The sequence below is a fragment of the Rhinolophus hipposideros genome (assembly GCF_964194185.1).
Source record: "Rhinolophus hipposideros genome assembly, chromosome: 2".
In the NCBI taxonomy this organism is placed as follows: Eukaryota; Metazoa; Chordata; class Mammalia; order Chiroptera; family Rhinolophidae; genus Rhinolophus; species Rhinolophus hipposideros.
Genome location: NC_138048.1, coordinates 101,043,172 through 101,062,941, shown reverse-complemented (window position 1 = coordinate 101,062,941; position 19,770 = coordinate 101,043,172). Strand labels below are relative to the sequence as shown.

At 40.9% G+C, this 19,770-nt stretch overlaps 1 protein-coding gene across 9 annotated transcripts in view; it reads left to right on the top strand.

Moving 5' to 3' along the window:
* The window catches only part of TMEM50B (transmembrane protein 50B), a 50,743-nt gene that overhangs the window by 14,057 nt on the left and 16,916 nt on the right, over positions 1–19,770 (top strand). Inside the window, exons 1-3 of one of the 9 annotated variants that reach the window (XM_081066640.1) lie at positions 5,195–5,328; positions 5,697–5,753; positions 5,846–5,993. The exons of 2 other annotated variants lie outside the window; for them this stretch is intronic. The gene's annotated coding sequence lies outside the window, so the exon portion shown is untranslated. Of the gene's footprint in view, positions 1–4,423; positions 4,576–5,069; positions 5,754–5,845; positions 5,994–8,837; positions 8,914–9,283; positions 9,442–19,770 lie in introns of those variants that run through there. 6 more of the 9 variants (XM_081066637.1, XM_081066639.1, XM_081066641.1 and 3 more) reach the window with 6 other exon arrangements.

Genomic DNA, 19,770 nt, shown 5'->3' with positions numbered 1-19,770 from the left:
TGTCATAGCCAGCATTCAAGATAATCCCCAAAGATCCCCACTTCCCGATATTCACATTTTTGTGTGTAGTGCTTTCCCTCCCACATTGTATCAGATTTGGTCTGTGTGACCAAAAAATAGAGCAGAAGGGATGGCATGTCACTTCTGAGGCTAGAAGCTGTCTGCTCTCTTTTTCTCAGATCTCTCACTTTGGGTGAAGCCGGCTACTGTGTCTTGAAGCAGTCTTGTGGAGAGGCACGTGTGGCCAAGAACTGAGGCCTCTAGCCAACAGCCATGTCAGTGAGCTGTATTGGAAGCTGAGCCTCAGTCAAGCCTTTAGATGTCTGCAGCCTCCGCTGACAGTTTAATTAAAAGCGCATGAGGAATCCTGAGCTAGAACAATTCAGCTAAGCTGCTCCCAGATTCTGGACCCTTAGAAATGATGCAAACTAATAAGTATTTGATGTTTTAAGTTTGGAGATAATTTGCTATGTAGCAATAGATAACGAATATAGTAGACATACATGAAACTCAGTAACCTCAAGTTCATCAATAAGCAGTTTTAAATTTTCACATGTTACCCTTTTAATGTAATTACAGTCAATCTGCATTGTAAAAATTACACTTTGAAATGGTTTATTCATTTTGGGGTCGCCTATCGTGTTTCTGTTTTTTACTGTACCCAGAGGCCTTCTATCTGACTTCTCTGTGGCTTCTGGTACTACTATACTATATCTTTTTCTGACGTAGCCTCTGTACTGTTACCCATTGAAGAATTTGTCTCCATATCAGTCTTTTAAACACTGGTGTCTAAATATATCCTTGGTTTAGAGTACTTGTGATCTTTCATCACCACCATTTTCTGTGTCTCATATATTTTCTCCATCTGTATTTCTATTTCAACTGAGGTTATGTCCCATTTTTTATCAGATACAAACAGGCCAGTCATGTTGTTACTATTCTAAACTTTGGTTTCACTCTAGTTTCCATCTATAGCTCATACTTTCATTTTTCTTGCTCTTCTTGATTAGGATGCCTTCTGATTTCTTACTTCCCTTAAATCAAAACATATTCAAGTGGGTGAAAGCATTTGACTACTTTATTATGTTCTCTAGTGTAATCCTGCTTGATCATTTACATAGTACATCATTAAAATTGTAAATTATACCATTTCTATTTCTCTTACATTAGAGTTAGTGAATTTACTGATATTTTAAAAATTAAGTGCTTAGGTAAGTTACATTTTCCAGGAATTCCATTTCAACATAATTAAGGGGCATTATGAGATAGCAGAAGGTATTGATTGGGCCTCATAGAGTTCAGAGCTATTGTCTGTTCCAGTCATTGGTTCAGGTAACTTGACTTAAACCAATCATTGTCTGGCAGTTTGCTGGGTTTAGGGATGGGTTCATGGATAGTCCAATCAGAGAAAAGCTCTTTGCTGGATATGATCAGTAAAGACGCTAGGCCCAACAACTTCGAGGAGAAAGTTGGAGCCAGCCTTAGGAAGAAACCACTTCTGTGGACAACACTGTGGAGATAAAAGGTGACACAACGTTGTTGAGCCAGTGGGTCACCCTGCCTTGAAGCCCACCAGTTCCTCCAGTTCCATGAGCCGCTGAATCCTCTGTATTATTTGAGCCAGTTTGAGATTGTTTTTCTTTATGACTGTAAGTGAAACCGACTGATAAGTGTAACCACTGCCTTCAGAGTGTAGACTATAGAAGGATATCTTTTCTCTTTTGACAGAATCAAATCATCTTTTCAAGCTTTGGTTTTCTGTTTTTCATCTAATGACCAGTCTTTCCTCCAAATAGTGACACTGAATACCCATCCTTTCAGGAGAGGATCATTTCAGACCCACAGGAGTGTCACCTTAGTCTTAAGCCACTCTTATCCAAATATAACAATTCTAACTGACTGACACGAAGTCTTTTTGTCACACAACCTCATAAGCTTATGGAGGAAGAGACTGGTTTTGGAAGTACACGTTTACATGACATGCTTTAGTCTTTCGGCTAGTTCTTATGATAACATTTGGCATGTACTCTTATTATTTTAAAGATGGGAAGTGAATGCCACTCCATCAGAGGTAAGTTCATGAAGCAGCCCTGAGAAAGTTAAGAACAACCTAGAACACGTAGGACCTAGTGTGAAGGACAACTGGATTGTTCCTTACTCTCCGTAGGCTTGAACCAACTGGACTGGATTATACCTGTCCAGTTTTAGGTGAAGTAGGTCTTTAAGAACCTGTTCTGGACCAAACCTGAAATGGTTGTGAAGTCACAAAGACTTCAGAATCTAGGAAAGCCCCTCCGAGATCCTTAGGTAATACAAGTAGGAATTTAACAAAACATGTAACTTTGGTAATGACATGATGGAATACCAATTGAATCAGGGCATATGTGGAGTCTTTTTAAGGCTGATTTGCAATTTTACTAGAGACTCAAATCAGTACATTTGAAATGCTGACACTGAAGTGTTGACATCAGCAACTTAATCCCAATACGCGTATCTTTCAAATGCCTGTATTTTTGAAAGCATAGCTGTATACATATTTGACTTTCTTTGTGAAATATTTTATAGAATGAGAGAGAAGCAAGCTACATTAGTGTAAGTTCTACTCACTTCTGGAAAAGCAACTCATGTACATCCTGTTGGCAGGTCAACAGCAACCTCTTCCTTCATACATTTTCATAATGTATGAAGGCAAACATTTTTGTACAGATATTCTTCAGTAAAAAATCTTTAAAACATCTTGGGGAATCCTAAAGTACTCAATTTTAAAACGTGATGATATTTAAAATTATGGTAGAAACTCCTACTTGTCCCCCAATATCCATTCTTCCTTCCTTTCTCAGTACTCAAACCCCATTTCCCAGCCTTCCTTGCAGTTTAATGTAGCTAAGTGAATATGTTTTTGCCAGCAGAATGAAAGCAGAAATGGTAGTGCAACCTTTGGAAAGGTTATTAAAGAGAGGAGTGTTCCCTTCTTTCTCTTCTCTTCTGTTGGTTGGAATGCAGGCACAATGGCTGGAGCTATTGTAACTCTCTTAGACCATGAGGAGATATTGGGAATGGAACCTGATATTTTCTAAATGCCCATATATTTGAAAGTATAAATAAATCTATGTGTGACTCTCTTGGCTGGAGCAAGGAGGCTGGATCTGTCTCCATGAAGTGCCAGACCAGTTCTAGACTAACTTTGGACTTCTGACACGAGTCCATTTTTTGCTTAAGCCCCTGTTACTTTATGATTGTTTTGCCCTGTTACTCTCAGTCAAACTTAATCCCAATACAATAATCAAAACAGAAGCAAGATTTAAATACTTATTTTTAAAAAGTCAACCTTTATAGGTCCGTAATTTAACCAGTTTTAGGGTTGCACATATTTCAAAAGTAATTTATTCAGCAAATATTTATTGAGCACCTATATCCTAGCACATGTATCAGGATGATGGATAAAGTAACTATAAATGTATTATTTGCCAACTGACAAAATATAAAGAATAGAAAAATGGTATACATGAAAATGAGAACAGAAGGAAAGTGGAAAAATAACAAGAAGTAGGGATTGTCCCTCTTACTTGTATAGTAAGATCTATAGAAGTAACAGGAGTATAAGGATGGCATTTTGTGATAACTCGGGACACAGAACCTTTTATTGCATTATACCTCGGGTAAAAACTTTTTTAGATTTCCGTTGAAAATACCTGGACTTACACAATGTCTTTTGCTGAGACAACTAAATGATGTTTTATATTCTGTAGGAAAAATCGAGACGGGGCTTTCAAAGGCTGTTGAAATGATGCTGAAAATTCAAGACACAGTGTCTTTAAAGGAGACAATAGGAAGAGACCCGACTTTAAGAAAGCTGTAAATCTGGGTTGGATGGTCGGGAAAAGCATCAAGACAGTTTCAGAGGACCAGTGGTATTGTGCTGATAACCTCGAGTTACAGTACTAGGTGGTAGCTCTGGACGAGTAACTTCACCTTTCCAGGTCTCCTTTTCTGAGTGGCGGGTTAGGGCAGAGCGTCTCTACAGACCTTAAGTGCCGGAGAACCCTCCAGGAGCACCTGCCCTACTCTGAACCGCTCGCGGCCAATGCCGCTGGACCTGTAGGCAAAGGTAAAGAGAGCCCCTGCCTTCTGGGTCTGGGGCTCCCCCGCTCGTGATCTCACGGATGCTATATTTGAAGTTCGCGAGCAGAAACGCAGCGCGTCGGGGGTTAGGGGGCAGCGCGTCGCAGCCGCCCCGAAGACCACTGGAGGGGCCAGGTCTACGCGGCCGCAAATCGTGTAGCGCGGGGTCTCGCTGACGATCCGCAGAACCGCAGCGCCTTCGCCCCGTCCGCGGGAGTCTCGCCCCGCCCACTAAGCCTCGCCCCGCCCCCGGCCGGCCACTTGCCGCGCGCCGATTGGTTGCTGCGGTGCGCACGGCGCCGCGCCCCGCCCCTTCGGCGCTCTAGCCTGGGGCCGGTCCTCCGCTCCCGGCTCCTGGCAGAGGCGGAGCGGGGTCGCGGGCCCAGCTGCGGCGCAGCCTCCTCCCGCTCCGTGTGCTCCCCTGGGGTCGGCGTGGGCGTCGGGGAAAGCCGGGTGAGTGCTGTCGGCCAGGCCCCCAGGCGCACTAGGGGAGGCGGTCCCCACCGGCGCGGCGCGGCCCGGCCTGCCAAGTACAGCGGCGCCCCCGGAGGCCTGCGGAGTGGGGGCCTCCGCTGCCCCCTCCCGCCCTGCCCCGGTGGCCTCGGGCCCACGGTGGCCGTGACGCGCCCTGGTCGGCTCTCGGCCGGGGCTGGTCTCGCTGCAGCGTTATCTCCCCATCGGATTGCGTCCCCGGGAGGTCTGGACAGGTTTCCGCCCGGAGCCTGGCAGCTTCCCGGGGAGACCGGCCCGGGGCAGCGACGGTGTAAGGCTCGCGCGGGGTGTCTGCGGGCCACCCGACGACCTCGCCGTGTCTCCCGGGTGCCCTGAACCGTTGCCGGGAATGTGGCCCGCGCTTTGTGGGCTTTTCCGACCGCGTCCTACCGGAGTCAGGTGCAGAGGCGGGAAGAGGAAAGGGGAGGGGATCGACGTGCTTTGGAGAATGACTCGTACAGCGTGCGGCGTCCTGGTAGACGAGTGGCAGCGGAGCCTCGCCGCCTGTAGCGCTGGTGCTTGCGCAGGGCAAGACCGTGTTGGTGTTTAACCAATAAGTGGGCTTGCGAGCTGATTACTGGGAGGCGCTTATTCTGAAAGGTAAACACGACCTGTTCCACGCCGAGGCTGTGGGAGACGGCTGAGCTCGCTGTCTCGCTGCTGCGGCCGCGCGCGCGCGACCGGGGGCGTTTCAAGCCTCCGAGTGGGATGAAGGTAATCCTCGTGACGCTTCTCACCTTCTTTTTGGCGTGTCCGCCTCTTAGACTTTTCACCTACCTGTACTAAATCCCCCTTCCCAACAGCTCCCGAGGCTCTTACTCCCAGGCCTCTCACACTTCCAACACTTGTCTTCTTTCAACCTTGCATAGGTTTCAGACGTAGAATAAACGTTAAACATTTTTTTACCCGTAATAGTGTCGCAAGACTCTTCCTTCTTAAAATGAAAATAAAAAGTTATCTTGAATATTGATGCCGCTGGAAAAGCAGGTTTATTGAGAGCGGGGGAGGATGTAGTTTTCCCCTTCCGGAGACATGCCTTCCCCACCTCCATCTTCTGCCAAATTCTCCAAATTCTGCGTTAGGATTTACGGGCCGCTTTCACTGGCTGGTCTTTCCTGAATTCACTTCTGGATTCCGAGGTAAATAATTTATCTTATCATTTTATCTTTAATTTCTCCTCTTAGTTGATTACAGAAGTATATTCAGGTTGTCATTTTTTTTAATATTACAGAAGAATATCAAGAAAAAATTCATACAGCACAGAAGTATATCAAGGGAAAAGTCAGAAGTCTTTACTTCCATACTTTGCATCCTTACATCCTGAATTCCACTCCCTAACTGGGGATCATGTGATAATACTGTTGGGCAACTAGCTTAATGTAAGGACAGTTTTGTATCAGTACTGTGGACCTCATGTTTAAAATACTGTATAGTATGCCTTTGTTTGGATGTACTGTAATATATTTATTAGTTCCTTATTGATGGACATTTTGGTTGTTTCTGGGTCTTAGCCATTAAAAGTCTTGCTGCATAAAAATCATTTTGCTCTGATTGTGTAGAGCACTGGAAACCACGAGGAAGAGGTGCAGTGTTCTCTCCTGTGCGTGAAGCCAGATCTTGGTGTTGCTTTTGTAACTGTCATTAACCCTTGATTTTTCTTCTCTTCCTTTGGGAGAGTAAGAGAGAGAGAACACAGTCTGAATGAGTGGTGTCTATAAAAATAAAATAAAATTCATTTTGGCATTGTAGAATGTTTCAAGTAGATAATTGAAACAGATCATTGTACTTCAGTATAAAAATAACTCTTTTCACCAGGATTCTTTTTATAACTTAGAGGATTTCATAATTTAAAGGCAGTAGCTGATTTCTATTTGATTTGAATGCATTTCTTAGAAGCTGTGTGTCCTTTTATATTCAGAGATTGGATTAAGGAAATTTTGAGGACCACAGTAAATAATGGCGAATTTATTAACCTTGTTACCATTCAGTGTGTTGACTATGAGGTTGTATTGACTCATTTGATTGGCTTGGCAGGAATGAATAGAGTGCCTGCAGGAAGAGAAAATGTGAACAGACATATTTCTCTAATACCATCTGGTGGTAATCCCCTAGCATATCCAACAGTAACAGAAATTCTTGTTCGCTTTTTAAATAAGTTTCCTTTATTGCAAAATGTATCTCAGGTACAAGAAATTGTGTAAAACATATATGTATATTTAAAGACTACTTTTGCAATGATCATCATTGTACCTGCCATCGGATTACGAAACAAAACATTTACATCTTTCTTCCAGAAGTTGCCTCTATCTTGATTGTTTTGTTAATCTTTCTCTTGCTTTTTAAAATAAGCTTTATACATAAATGTATAAATACACACATATATTTACACATATATACATAAAAGTACATACACACACATCCTTAATAATATATTTGATCTTGAATGAATAGAGTTAAAAACAAAATTCTTGATAAAATAGATAGCGTGTTTCAAAGTTTTATTTAACTTATTGACAGTGCCACAAAGAGCTGATTTTAAGAGGATTTAAGGAATAGACATTTATGTAGTCCATAGAGAAAGGAATGTCTCAGTAAAATTGCAGAGTTAGATATAATAGTTTAATGTTCTACAGGGCAACAAAATCATACCTTCAGAATTAATTTTTTTCTGCCAGTCTATAAAATCATAACACTGTACAAATTTCTGCAGTTCAGTTCAAACCTTACATACTATAAATTATGCCTTTATTAAGTGGACCTTTCATTAAATAAACTATGATAGTAAAGTTCTCTCCCCAACAGTGCAGGTGAGATCTAAAGAGGCTTAATAAAAAATGCTAGAGCTTTCTAAATTTGAGATTAAAATTTTGTTTCATAATTTTAAGCACAAACCTGACTGTAAAGAAAGGACAGTATTGTCACTATCAGGAAAAGATGAGCAGAAAAGAATGGCTTCAGCTTCTCTGTTTACAGGGGCCCTTTCTGAGGAAGTCAATGGTCAGGGATCTGAGTGGGTCCTAGGAAATGGGGTTCACTGCAGTCAGGGGCTCTGGAGGGCTCTAGTGTGGTCCACGTACTGGAAGGACAGCAGAAATATGAGGGAATGGGCTCCTCTGTATGTCTGCTGCTTAGTTCACCATGGCCTGCCTGCAGTTAGCAGGGTAGGTCAAAGCAGAACCCTTCTGGGAGGGAAGTGAATGCCCTCTGCTGATCCAGGCTGCGGGGCTTGGAAGGAGAGCAGGAACCGCATCGGCATATGACCAAGATGAAGCCAAGCCCAGCTGAGTACAGACAGGAATCTGGGCCAGGTTCAGGGGCATTCAATCCTCAGGTTAACAAGCTGGTGTAGCAGCTGGGACATAATCTGTCTCTCGTGACGCTGCTTCAGTCTGGCCTGGCTATCCTCCTCATCTGGGGCACAGCTGGCTTCTCCTGAGCTCTCCTGTGTTGGATCTTTCCTGTGTCCTCTTTTATTGATTTACTCTCTCTCATGGTACTGAAACTCCAGTAGCTTCTTGACAAAAAGAGTAACACTTTTTGGAGACTTTGCCTGTGTTTTGATTCTGTCCTCATACTTGATTGATGTTTTGGCTGTTAATAGAATTTTAATTGGAAATAATTTTCCTCCAGAGTTTTAAAGTTACTGCTCCATTGTCATCCTGCTTCCAGGGTTGCTGTTGAGAATGCCGAGCTTTATGATTCCTGATCCTTTGTGTGTGACCTGTTTGTTTTTTTCTCTCCGCAAATTTATAGAATCTACAGTTTGACCCCGGTGTTTTAACATTTTAAATGATGTGTCTTAGTGTAGACTTACTCGTATTTTCTTTCATTAGATTGAATATTTGATGGACCTTTTAAAACCTTTATTCTTGGGAAATTTTCTTGAAATATTTTGTTATCTTCTCCCTTCTATTTTCTCTGTAGTCTCTCTTTTGGATTACCTAATATTTATATGTGAATCTTTTAAAGGTCTTCTAATTTTCTTATCTGTTTTCCATCCTGCTACTTACTGCTATATTTTAACTGTTATTTCTCAACCCTATTTGGATTTTTTTTTATTTGGATTTTTTTTTTAATTGCCAAGATCATGTTTTTAATTTCCAAAAGCTGTTTTTTTAGTCTGAATGTTTCTTAGGATAGCATCCTATTGTTTAATAGATGAAATGTGTTCTCTTATCTTTGAAGTTACAGTGATTTGTTTTAAGGTTTCTTTCTCTGCATAGTTTTCCACCTTCCTGTGTGGACGGAAAGGATTCAGCTGCCGGTTTTCCTGAGCTAGAACAGGAGAACAACATTATCGTATGTCCATTTTCCAGTGTGATATGTACGTCTTCTATGGTGCTTAGTATCCCCAGTCCAGAACACGAGAGATAGGGAAAAAAGTCTCAGACTTCTGCGAGGATATGGAAGAAGCAGTTGCCAGGCCCATAAAGAGAAAAGAGAGTATCTGGGGATCTAAGTTTTCTAATACTGTCCCAAGTCTTTACTGCGTTGGTTGTCAGCTTTCCCTGCCACTGGCTTGGAAATTCAGCTTTCTTGGGTGTGCTTAGTCAGTTACCATTGTCCATCTGCTTTCTAGCTTTCAAAATTTTATTGTTGTCTCCTTTTCTGTTCTCTGTATCATTAGGAGTTTATGACACTTGAAAAACTACTTTTCTTGTCCTTTTAGTGAAGTTTCAGGAGGGAGCAAAATGAGATACTGATGTACACTCTGCCATCTTCGCCCAGAAATAGCAATAGTTTTTCCTCACCCAGGAGTCCTGACTTTCCTGCCGGGAGCAGAGTGCCCTCTGCAAAGCAGTCACACGTATCTGAAGCCTCTTTTTGGTAGGTAGTTGACAGTATTGAGTAATCACATGTGCTGGACACTGCTGTTCTTATGAATTCTCACATTCTGAGGGACGTGCTTTCATCACCCCTGCTGACATACCAGAAGACCAAGCCTAAGGACTTTTAAAGCTTGAACAGTGCATTGCACATAGCAACTATTCCATGAAGAGTAGAGTGGATGAAGGAACCTGGCCAAGTAGGCGCAGCTGGGCAGAGACTGAATGTAGGGGCGCGTGCAGGCCAGGACTAACTCCAAAGCCTATCCCTGTAGCTGCCTCTGTGGTGGCAAATTCTGGAAGATGATAACGGACTGGAAGGTGTCCACTTTCTTTGAGTCCTTTAAAAATATTCTTATTGGGCCGGCCCGGTGGCTTAGGCAGTTGTAGCTCCGTGCTCCTAACTCCGAAGGCTGCCGGTTCGATTCCCACATGGGCCAGTGGGCTCTCAACCACAAGGTTGCCAGTTCGATTCCTCAAGTCCCACAAGGGATGGTGGGCAGTGCCCCCTGCAACTAACAACGGCAACTGGACCTGGGGCTGAGCTGCGCCCTCCACAGCTAAGACTGAAAGGACAACAACTTGACTTGGAAAAAGTCCTGGAAGTACAATAAAGTCCTGTTCCCCTTCCCCAATAAAATCTTAAAAAACCCAAATTCTTGCTATAGGCCTTGCTTTCCCAGTACTGCTTGCCGGTAGAGTTCTCTTTCCCCTTGTGGGTTGGAAGCGGTGCCCCTGGGGCCGGTTCCTCGGAACGGGGGAGTAGGGCATTTACTGAGCAGTCCCAGGGGATGCATACATGCCTCGGCCGCCGGGCTCCTGCTGGACCCAGGCAAGGATGGCCTTCGGGAGGGAGTGGAGTTTTGCCGTGGCTGGATCCGCCCTGGGATTGTGCAGCACTCCTCTATATGTAGGTGGCCATTCATGATAGTATGCCTTTGTTTTCTTCAACTTTTTGTTACAAAAAATTTTAAACAGAAATGTTGAAAAGTAGAGTCAGCATTTTAACATTTTGCCCTATTTCCTTTATCCTTTGTTTCTTCGCTTACCCATTGGATGATAATGTTGCTGACATCAGCACTCCCACCCCTAAATATATAAGCATGTTTCTCCTAACAGTAAGGCATTCTCTTTACATAACCACAATTCTATCATTATCACATCCAAGAAAACAATTCTGTATTATCCTCTCATGTCTGACCTATATTCAGATTTTCCCGAGTGGCCCAGACTGCCTTAAACTTTTTTTTTTAAACCAGGATTAATAAGGTTTACCTATTTCACTTGGTTTGTTAATTGTATATTTTGACATAGATGAAATTACTGATAAAATTCGCCAACAATTCATGGCTCTTGCATCACGACAATGCACCAGCTCACACGGCACTGTCTGTGAGGGAGTTTTTAGCCAGTAAACAAATAACTGTATTGGGACACCCTCTCTACTCACCTGATCTGGCCCCCAATGACTTCTTTCTTTACCCGAAGATAAAGCAAATATTGAAGGGAAGACATTTTGATGACATTCAGGACGTCAAAATGTAATATGACGACAGCTCTGATGGCCATTCCAGAAAGAGTTCCAAAATTGCTTTAAAGGGTAAACTAGGCACTGGCATCAGTGCATAGCTTCCCAAGGGGAGTACTCCAAAGGTGACCGTAGTGATATTCAGCAATGAGGTATGGAGCACTTTTTCTAGGAAGAGTTCACAGACTTAATTGTCAGACCTCATATATATGTATATATACATTATGTTTACATATATGTATAAAAATCTCTTTGGAATGCCCCTTTTATCTCTTATCTATAGACAAACTCCCATTTTAACCTTCAGGACACACATCAAACAATTCCTTCTCCAGGCAGAAATCGTGTAAATGCTTTCATGAGCAGTTTGACAAATGGTATTCAAATAATGTCTAGAAAAAAACGAACCTGGGAAACCTCCTTCTAGTACTGGCTCAGACATTCTCCAGCTGTGTAACACTGGCCTATGAATGGGATGGACCAAATCAGTGGTTCCCAAACATAGGTACACGGACCAGTGACAAGCTAACTTCGTACTGTGTTTCCCCAAAAATAAGACCAGATCTTATACCGTATTTCCCTGAAAATAAGACAAGGTCTTATATTAATTTTTGCTCCAAAAGATGCATTAGGGCGTATTTTCAGGGGATGTCTTATTTTTTCATGTACAACAATCTACATTTATTCAAATACAGTCATGTCATCTTCTGGAACATCGTCATAACGTACTAAATGCTTCTGTCTGGCTGACGATCTTAACTGGGGCTTATTTTCAGGGTAGGTCTTATTTTTGAGGAAACATGGTAGTAACTCAGGGAATTCAGGTGGGGAAAAAAAGTGTGATTAGGACTTACTCCTTCCCCCATGATCAGAAAATCAAGAGTAATGCCAGGTTATCGATTTCTAAAAACTCTCTAGGTGAACCTAATGATCAGCCAAGTTTGGGAATTACTGAACCAAATTCCTCAAGGGTTCCTTCCATTGCTAAGATTGTAAGCGTCACCATCTGTCCAGTAATGAGGCCGTCTCCGAGAGCCAGGAATCGTTGTCGAAAAGTTCAAGTCGTATAACTTTTTCATGCAACCTTTTCAGCACTTCCAAACAGTAAACTTGGTTAACTGTTTGTCCAGTTGGTACAAATTCATAATGAATAATCCCTCTGATATCAAAAAAGGTTAGCAACATCAGTGCAACAAGTTCGCAAACTTAATTGTCAGACGTGCGTGCGTGTGTGTGTGTGTGTGTGTGTGTGTGTGTGTGTGTAAACTTAGCAGTTTGCCTAACAGATATTCAACAAGTATTGGCTGCCTTTTACCTTTTCTTTGTGGCTGGAGTATAGAGTGTGTCAAGACAGCAGGTGATAAGAAAGCTATCTTGGGAGATTGGAAGCCCTCTGTATATTTTGGACTTTATCTCACAGGCTGTTGGAAGTTTCTGAATGAAAGGCAAGATCTAGTCTGAATTTTAGAGAGAAAAATCTGGCAGAATCTGGACTTGGGAAGCAGGCAGGATGATTTTAAGAAATAATGTTTTTGAATATATTATCACGGCAAAATTTATTTCCCTCATTGAAATGAAGTATCTTATGGTAATACAACTTCTACAGATTATCAGTTTAAATAAATATAGGTATAAAGTTGACTCCATTTCTTTTTGTGACAGGATAACGAGACATATATTGCATTTCAGAATTTGAAAGCTGTAATAGTTAGATTCAGTCATTCAACCAGTGCTTGAATGCCGACTAGTGCCAGACAGTCTGTGGTAGGCCCTGGAAAACTACAGTGAGCAAAAACGGAGTGTCTTTCATGGAGCTTACTCTACATGGAAAGGTAGGTGATCAAATCATAAGATTAATAATGACATACCAGGGGTATTCCCTCTGGTCATGGAAATCGGTATCTTTCACTGGGATTAGTCCAACAGCCCTTAAACATAAGTCACTCTGTTCAGAACTCTCTTATGGCTCTCTTTGTCAATCCGTAAAAACCAGAGTTCTCGTGGTGGCTGCTGAGGCTCTAGAATTATCCTTCCTGGCCCTGTCACCTCTGATCTGGTTTTCCCCGACTTACTCCACTGCAGCTACTCTGGCTTCCTTCTCCATGAAGACCCAGACCCTGCCTTAGCGCTTTACCCCTATGTTGTTCTCTCCGTCAGATAGCCACAGGGCTAAGTCTTGGCTCAGGTGTCATCTTCTCAGCGGGGCCTAACTCGATCAGTTTGGCCTTTCATCTAGCACTACTATCTATCCAGCCTTACTATATTCCCAATGCCTTCTCCCCATGAAAGGTATACTACCGTGGTATATAATTTACTTTAAAAATCATGCTTGTTGTCTGTTTCTCCCCCCCGCCCCGCCCCCACTCCCGAAGGTCCATATAGTGCTTTATCTGTTCACTGATGTATCTTAAGTGTCCATAGCAGTGCCTGGCGTGTCGCAGACACTGTAGATAAATGAAGGAAGGGAAGGCTGATGAGTTGAAAAGTGACAGCTAAGCTGACATCCGACAGTATGAGTTGGATTAACTCAGTGAGTTGGGGATGGAAAGGTATCCGAGAGGCTATGTGGGTTTTAGATGAGGTGATTTAGCAAGAATGAGGCACTAAAAGAGAAACCAGGATGACTGGAGGAAAGAGAAGAAAATGTAACAGGAGGCTGGGCCAACTGACTGGCCTTCAAATAGAGTTTTGTCTTTATCTTAAAACAAATGGGAAAGCAGTGAAAGGTTTTAGGGAGGAGGGAGATGCCAGCTGTGTGCTTTTTTTTTTTTTAATCATTCCAGCTGCAGTGTCAGAACATATTGATGGGGGCAGGAGTAGATGAGGCTAGATCAGTTGGGAGGCTGTTGTAATGGGACAGGTGAGACAGTGCTACTCAGGTCACTTAGGGAACTCCGGAATGGGATCAGGTTTGGAGGAGGATCATGAATTCGTGTTTGGACATGTTGATTTCGAGGTGACTTTGCTTGCAGGTAGTTGGATGTATGGATCTGGGACTAGATATTTAAATCTATGAATCAATTGCATAGAGAAGCAGTGGAGAATTTATTAAATAGCCCACATTTTGAATAATTAAAAGTTGTTAAGGATGTTACTGGGGAAGTTACATAGTTATAAAATTAAAGTCTCTAAATATCTGTGCTCCCTATCCTTTACTTTGGATTTTAGATTTAGATCTTCAGCCATAATTGGTGGCACTTACTAAATTTTATTCTTGTTATTTGTAATTTACAAGTTGGAAGGCAAATAAACATTCCCTGGGGCTGTCGGGCGGCTCAGTTGGTTAGAGCGCGAGCTCTTAACAACAAGGCTGCCGGTTCAATTCTCGCATGGGATGGTGGGCTGCGCCCCCTGCAACTAAAGATTGAAAACGGTGACTGGACTTGGGGCTGAGCTGCGCCCTCCACAGCTAGATTGAAGGACAATGACTTGGAGCTGATGGGCCCTGGAGAAACACACTGTTCGCCAATATTTCCCAATAAAAAAAAATCTATGTCATGTTTAATACATTGTTTAAAAATAATAATAATAAAGCATTCCCTGAAATTAAGTATGTAAAATGTGTTTTCCAAAAGTATTTATATGTCTGATTAATTCTTGCTGTTGGATTTTAGGCCTATAAAATATTCAAGCTGGAAGTGCTTAGAAACCAGGTTTATATCAATCCAGGAACAAAAACTGTATTGCCTAGACTCCTCTGGCTAGATTTCAATCAGCAGTAATCACTGCGGTCATGGTAGACCTCACAGGGCTGCTTTCCTCTATTCCCAAATGATCACAGTGTACCTGTAAATTGGGGCTGTTTCTTTTCCATCTTGTTCTTCTTGCTTTCTTCACCATGAGTAGTGGAACCATAACGTTCTCATGCAATCTGAAATGAGAGACATGCTGTGCGACTGTCTGGTGATGGGTGGCACTGCCGTGTAACAGCCATGAGTGCAGGTTCTGGAATCAGATCAAAACTTCAGTGGAAATTTTGGCTCTCCTCCGGCTAGCTGTGTGACCTTGGGCAGGTTAACCATTCTGGAAACCTTTGCAGTAATATGAGCTAATAATAGTAGCTACCTGTGTGTGTGTGTGTGTGTGTGTGTGTGTGTGTGTGTGTGCGGATTCAATGGAATAGTCCATGAAAAAAGTGTTTTGGAGGGTGGAATGGAGTGGTCAGCAATCTATAAGCATGCTATAACTAACAGTGAGTTGTTGTGGGAAGATGTAGATTTTGTTTTGTTTCATTTGAGTCAAGCCTATTTTGCTCTGGCTATGTAGACCTAATATTTTGAATCATATTTGTATTTTGTTAATCTTCTGGGTTTTTTTGTAACATGACACGAATTTTAATTTTAATGATACAAATTATAATTTAATTTTAAGAAGTGTTCATTTATTTTTCTGCTAGTTTGTATCTCCCCTGATGATAAGGGCTAAGTTTTATTCATCTTTATTTTCCCCGCAGTGCCGTGCTCATAGGAGATGATCTGTAAATATTCAGCACGTGCTGTAGAGGAGTTCTGTGCTGATTGAATACCCTTATATACATACATATGTCTGCTGTAATGCCTGTAATTCAGGGAAGCAAGGAAGTGACGCAGATGAGCACTGGCTCAATCCTCGGTCATCTTCCATATTTTCTCCCTGAGATACCTTCACTGCCCCACTAACTGACTGGGAACCTGTAATTTGTGTTTCTGACTTAAACCAATCTTTGTGCTTCTGTCTTACGTTCCTCTCCATCTGAATGTCCTTCAGTCATATCAGTTATGCTGAGACTCTCCTTTCCCGTTCTTTCTTTCCTGTTTTGGTGAATGGTGTCTCACCAGCCGTTGGCACCCAACCATAGTCATGCTTAGCTCCTCCCTACCTCTTGATAATACTACTTTAACATTTCTCAAATAAAAACTTCGTTTTCACTTGTACCAATATGATCTCAGTTTGCATCCTTATTCTCTCCCTGTCTAGAATAAGGGCAGGTATCTTTAACATTTATCTTCAGTCCCCAAACAGTGCTGCTGCCAGAATTCTCTTTCTAAATCACAGAGCCTTTTTTGTCACTTCCCTGCTTATAAGCCTCCGGTAGTTTCCTATTGCTTAGAGCAGGAGTCTGCAAACCACGACCTGTGGGCCAAGCCTTTGCAAGACCTGCTGCCTGCTTTATAAATTAAGTTTTATGCATGGACTGCAGCCATGCTCATGTGTCCATGTACTGTCTGTTGCTGCTTTTATGCTACAACAGCAGTGTTGAATGATCTTGGGGGTTTTTTGTTTGTTTTAATTGGTACCAGGATCAGTTTTGTGGGAGAACATACCAATAATTCCTTGGCCTCAAAAAAGTCTTTTCAACTTGATTAAAAGCAGTTACAGACATATTACATTATGCAAGAGATTTCTCGACAGGCAAGAAATATCAACAATTCCTTGTGTCAAGTACAATAACTTTTAGAAACTTTGTATTTTAAAAAAAGTAATTCATGCTTAGGGCAGCAAACTGAAAACAGACAAACAAGATCCTATCACACAAACATATATACAGAGGGTGCCAAAAAAATGTATACACATTTTAAGAAAGAAAAACTGTGTTAAAATTGTAATACTCAATATATACCAGTAACTAAAGATGAATACAAGTCACGTTTGACTTCTGCAATTACAAGAGCTGCTCAAAGTGGTTCCCATCAGCGTCCAGACTCTTCTGATGACAGCGAACTACTGCTTGAGCAACGCTGACCAAAGTGACCACTTGTATACTTTTCTTTGGCACCCCCGGTATATAATATATATGCATATTATGTAATATATACGAGTATGTAAATAATATTACAAAAGTACTGGTGTTTGCCCTTCTAGTATTTTTATATGTATATGTGTGTTTATATATGTATATTGTTAATTCTTTTTTAAAAAGGAAATGATGCTATGAATACACTTTTTTCACTTAGTATTAGCCATTGCCATTTCTTCATGCCTTTAAATGGTTTTCAAAAATAGACTTTTTATTGTCTGCATGAAGTAAACAATTTTACTTTAACATTTATTCTGTTATTGCACATTTAGATTTTCTTTAAGTAGTTGTTGCCTTCGTTATATTAAATATTGTGTACTTGTTCTCTAACTAGTTGTTGCCTTCGTTAAGTCTCCAAAGGCCTGTTACATTAAATATCGTGTACTTGTTTCTACTTTAAGCCAGGGAGCCAGTGTTAGTATTCTCAGTTTCCATTACATCAAGACTGTGTCATGATACGATATGCTTATCCTTTGGCAAATATCAATAGTAAAACTCGTAGGAAAGTCAGTCTTCCGAGTTGAGAGGTTAGTTCTTAACACACTAGCCCTTCCCCCTCACTGTTCTCTCCGTAGTGACTGGGCTCTTGGTGCCTCAGCAACTTTTCTCCTTCAAGACCTTCAGTTGATTCTCATTACAAACCATGGTGAAACCCCCAATCCATCCTAAGGTCCAAGTTAATCTGGAATATGACCTGGCCCTTCCCTGTTTGTCTCCAAACTTATTCCAAGCCACTTGCTCCACTGAATTAATGATACCCTGATTCTCTGGTTCCAGCTAATTCTTCCTCATTGGTACCAAAGGGCTTTAGGGGCTTTATGTCTAGTTTACCCTCCTTACTCTACCCCTTTTGCTTCTCCTTGATCTAATTAATTTTATCCAGCTTTTAAATTTCAGTATGTTTCAAAATTTTAGCAAATATTACCTCTTCGGAGAGGCTTCTCCTAACCACTCATTCTAAAGTAGGTCTCCCCTTTATTCGTTATTAGGATCCTGTGCATTTCCTTCATAGTAATTATTTGTATTACTTTGCTTGATGTTTCTCTGCCTCACCCCATCCCTGACCCACCAACTTAAGCCCTAGGAGGGAGAAGACCATGACATTTCATAAATCACAGTGTGGAAATAACTATATATTTTTTGCCTATTGAATGATTTATAATGTTAATATGTAGGAAATTAATATTTTTAATTTTAATTTTTTTTAAATTGGGGAATGTTGGGAACAGTGTGTTTCTCCAGGGCCCATCAGCTCCAAGTCATTGTCCTTCAATCTAGTTGTGGAGGGCGCATCTCAGCTCCACTTCCAGTCGTCATTTTCAATCTTTAGTTGCAGAGGGCACAGCCCACCATCCCATGCGGTAATTGAACCGGCAACCTTGTTAAAAGCATGCACTCTAACCAACTGAGCTATCCGGCCATCCTGGGAAATGAATTTTATAAGAGGAAATAAGACTTTTGTTTTAACCTTCAGACATGTCTTAAATTCATGTTGACCTTCCCTGTACTTGCTGTTAACTAGTTAATATTTAATCTCTGATAACAGTTCATTACCATGTCTGTAGAATATCTTGATAACGTGCTCAGAATGCAGAATAAGACTTTTGTGCAAACTAAAGCATATCTGAATGGTAAAAACATTTTTAAACTTTTTGTGGGTAAAATTTACATACTGAAAATAGACAGATCTTAAGTATTACACTTGAATGACTTTGATAACTATATCTACTTTCCTAACCATTATCCCAATCAAAATATAGAAAATTTCCATCACCCCCAAAAGTTCTCTGTCGTCCTCACCCCCTTAGGCAACCACTGTTCTGATTTCTGGGACCATTGATAAACTTTGCCTCTTAAGTTTCATTTAAGTGGAATCACACAGTATATACTCTTTTGTGTCTGTCTTTCACTTAAATTCATATTTTTGAGATTCTTATCTGTGTGGTTATATGTATCAGTTCATTCTTTTTTGTTGCCGAATAGTATTCCATTGCATAAATTGATCATAATATGTTTATACATCCTTTTGTTGATTAATATTTAGGTTTTTCAGCTTGGGGCTATTATGAATAAAACTGCATTAAACTTTCTTATACAAGTGTTTTCGTGTGTGTGGACATGTGTTTTTACTTCCCTTGGTAAATACCTAAGAATGGAATTGCTGGATTATAGGGAGGTTTATTTTCAACTTTATAAGAAACTGCCACAAGAAATGTATGAGATTTCCAGTTGTTCTACAACCTCACCAACATTTAGTTGTTGTCAGTCTTTTTAATTTTAGCCAATCTAGTGGATTTGTGATAATATTTCATTAATTTGCATTTCTCTGATGACTAAAGATGTTGAATACCTTTGTATGTGCTTTTGGTAATTCATTGTCTTCTTAATTCTTTTGCCCATTTCAAGTGTGTTGAAGTTTTCTGCATATTTATATTGCCTATATTTTATGTACCTTTTTATTATTAATATTTAGGAGTTCTTTATTTTAGATACAAGTCCTTTGTCAGATATTTGTTTTGCAAATATTGTTTCCCAGTTTGTGTCTCCAGTGTTTGGATTTTCTGTAGTATATTTATTGTTTTGTGTTTTTCCCCCCAGATTAACAATTGGACCCATTACTTTAAATTTAGAGGCATTTCACCTAAATCCATGTTTAAACATTATTTGAAAATGTAACTGACATACTATTTAGAAATAAGTTTATTTTTGTGGACATCCTATTCAGTGTTATAATTTTTGCTTAGTTATCTTTTAAATAAAAAGAAGAAAATAAATGTCTTTTATATTTACCCCATCTTAAAAACAGATCACATTTTTTCCTGTTTCTATGAATGTCTAGTAATTTTTTACTATATATTAGACATTGTGGGTGGTACATTATAGACACTCTGGATTCAGTTATCTTCATCTAAAGAGTGTTACTTTTGGTTCTGGTTTCTAGGGGTCAGGAATTTGGAAAGGACACAGCCAGGATGATGTATCTCTGCTCTGTACATATGTGGCCTCACCAGGGAAGCCTTAAAGTC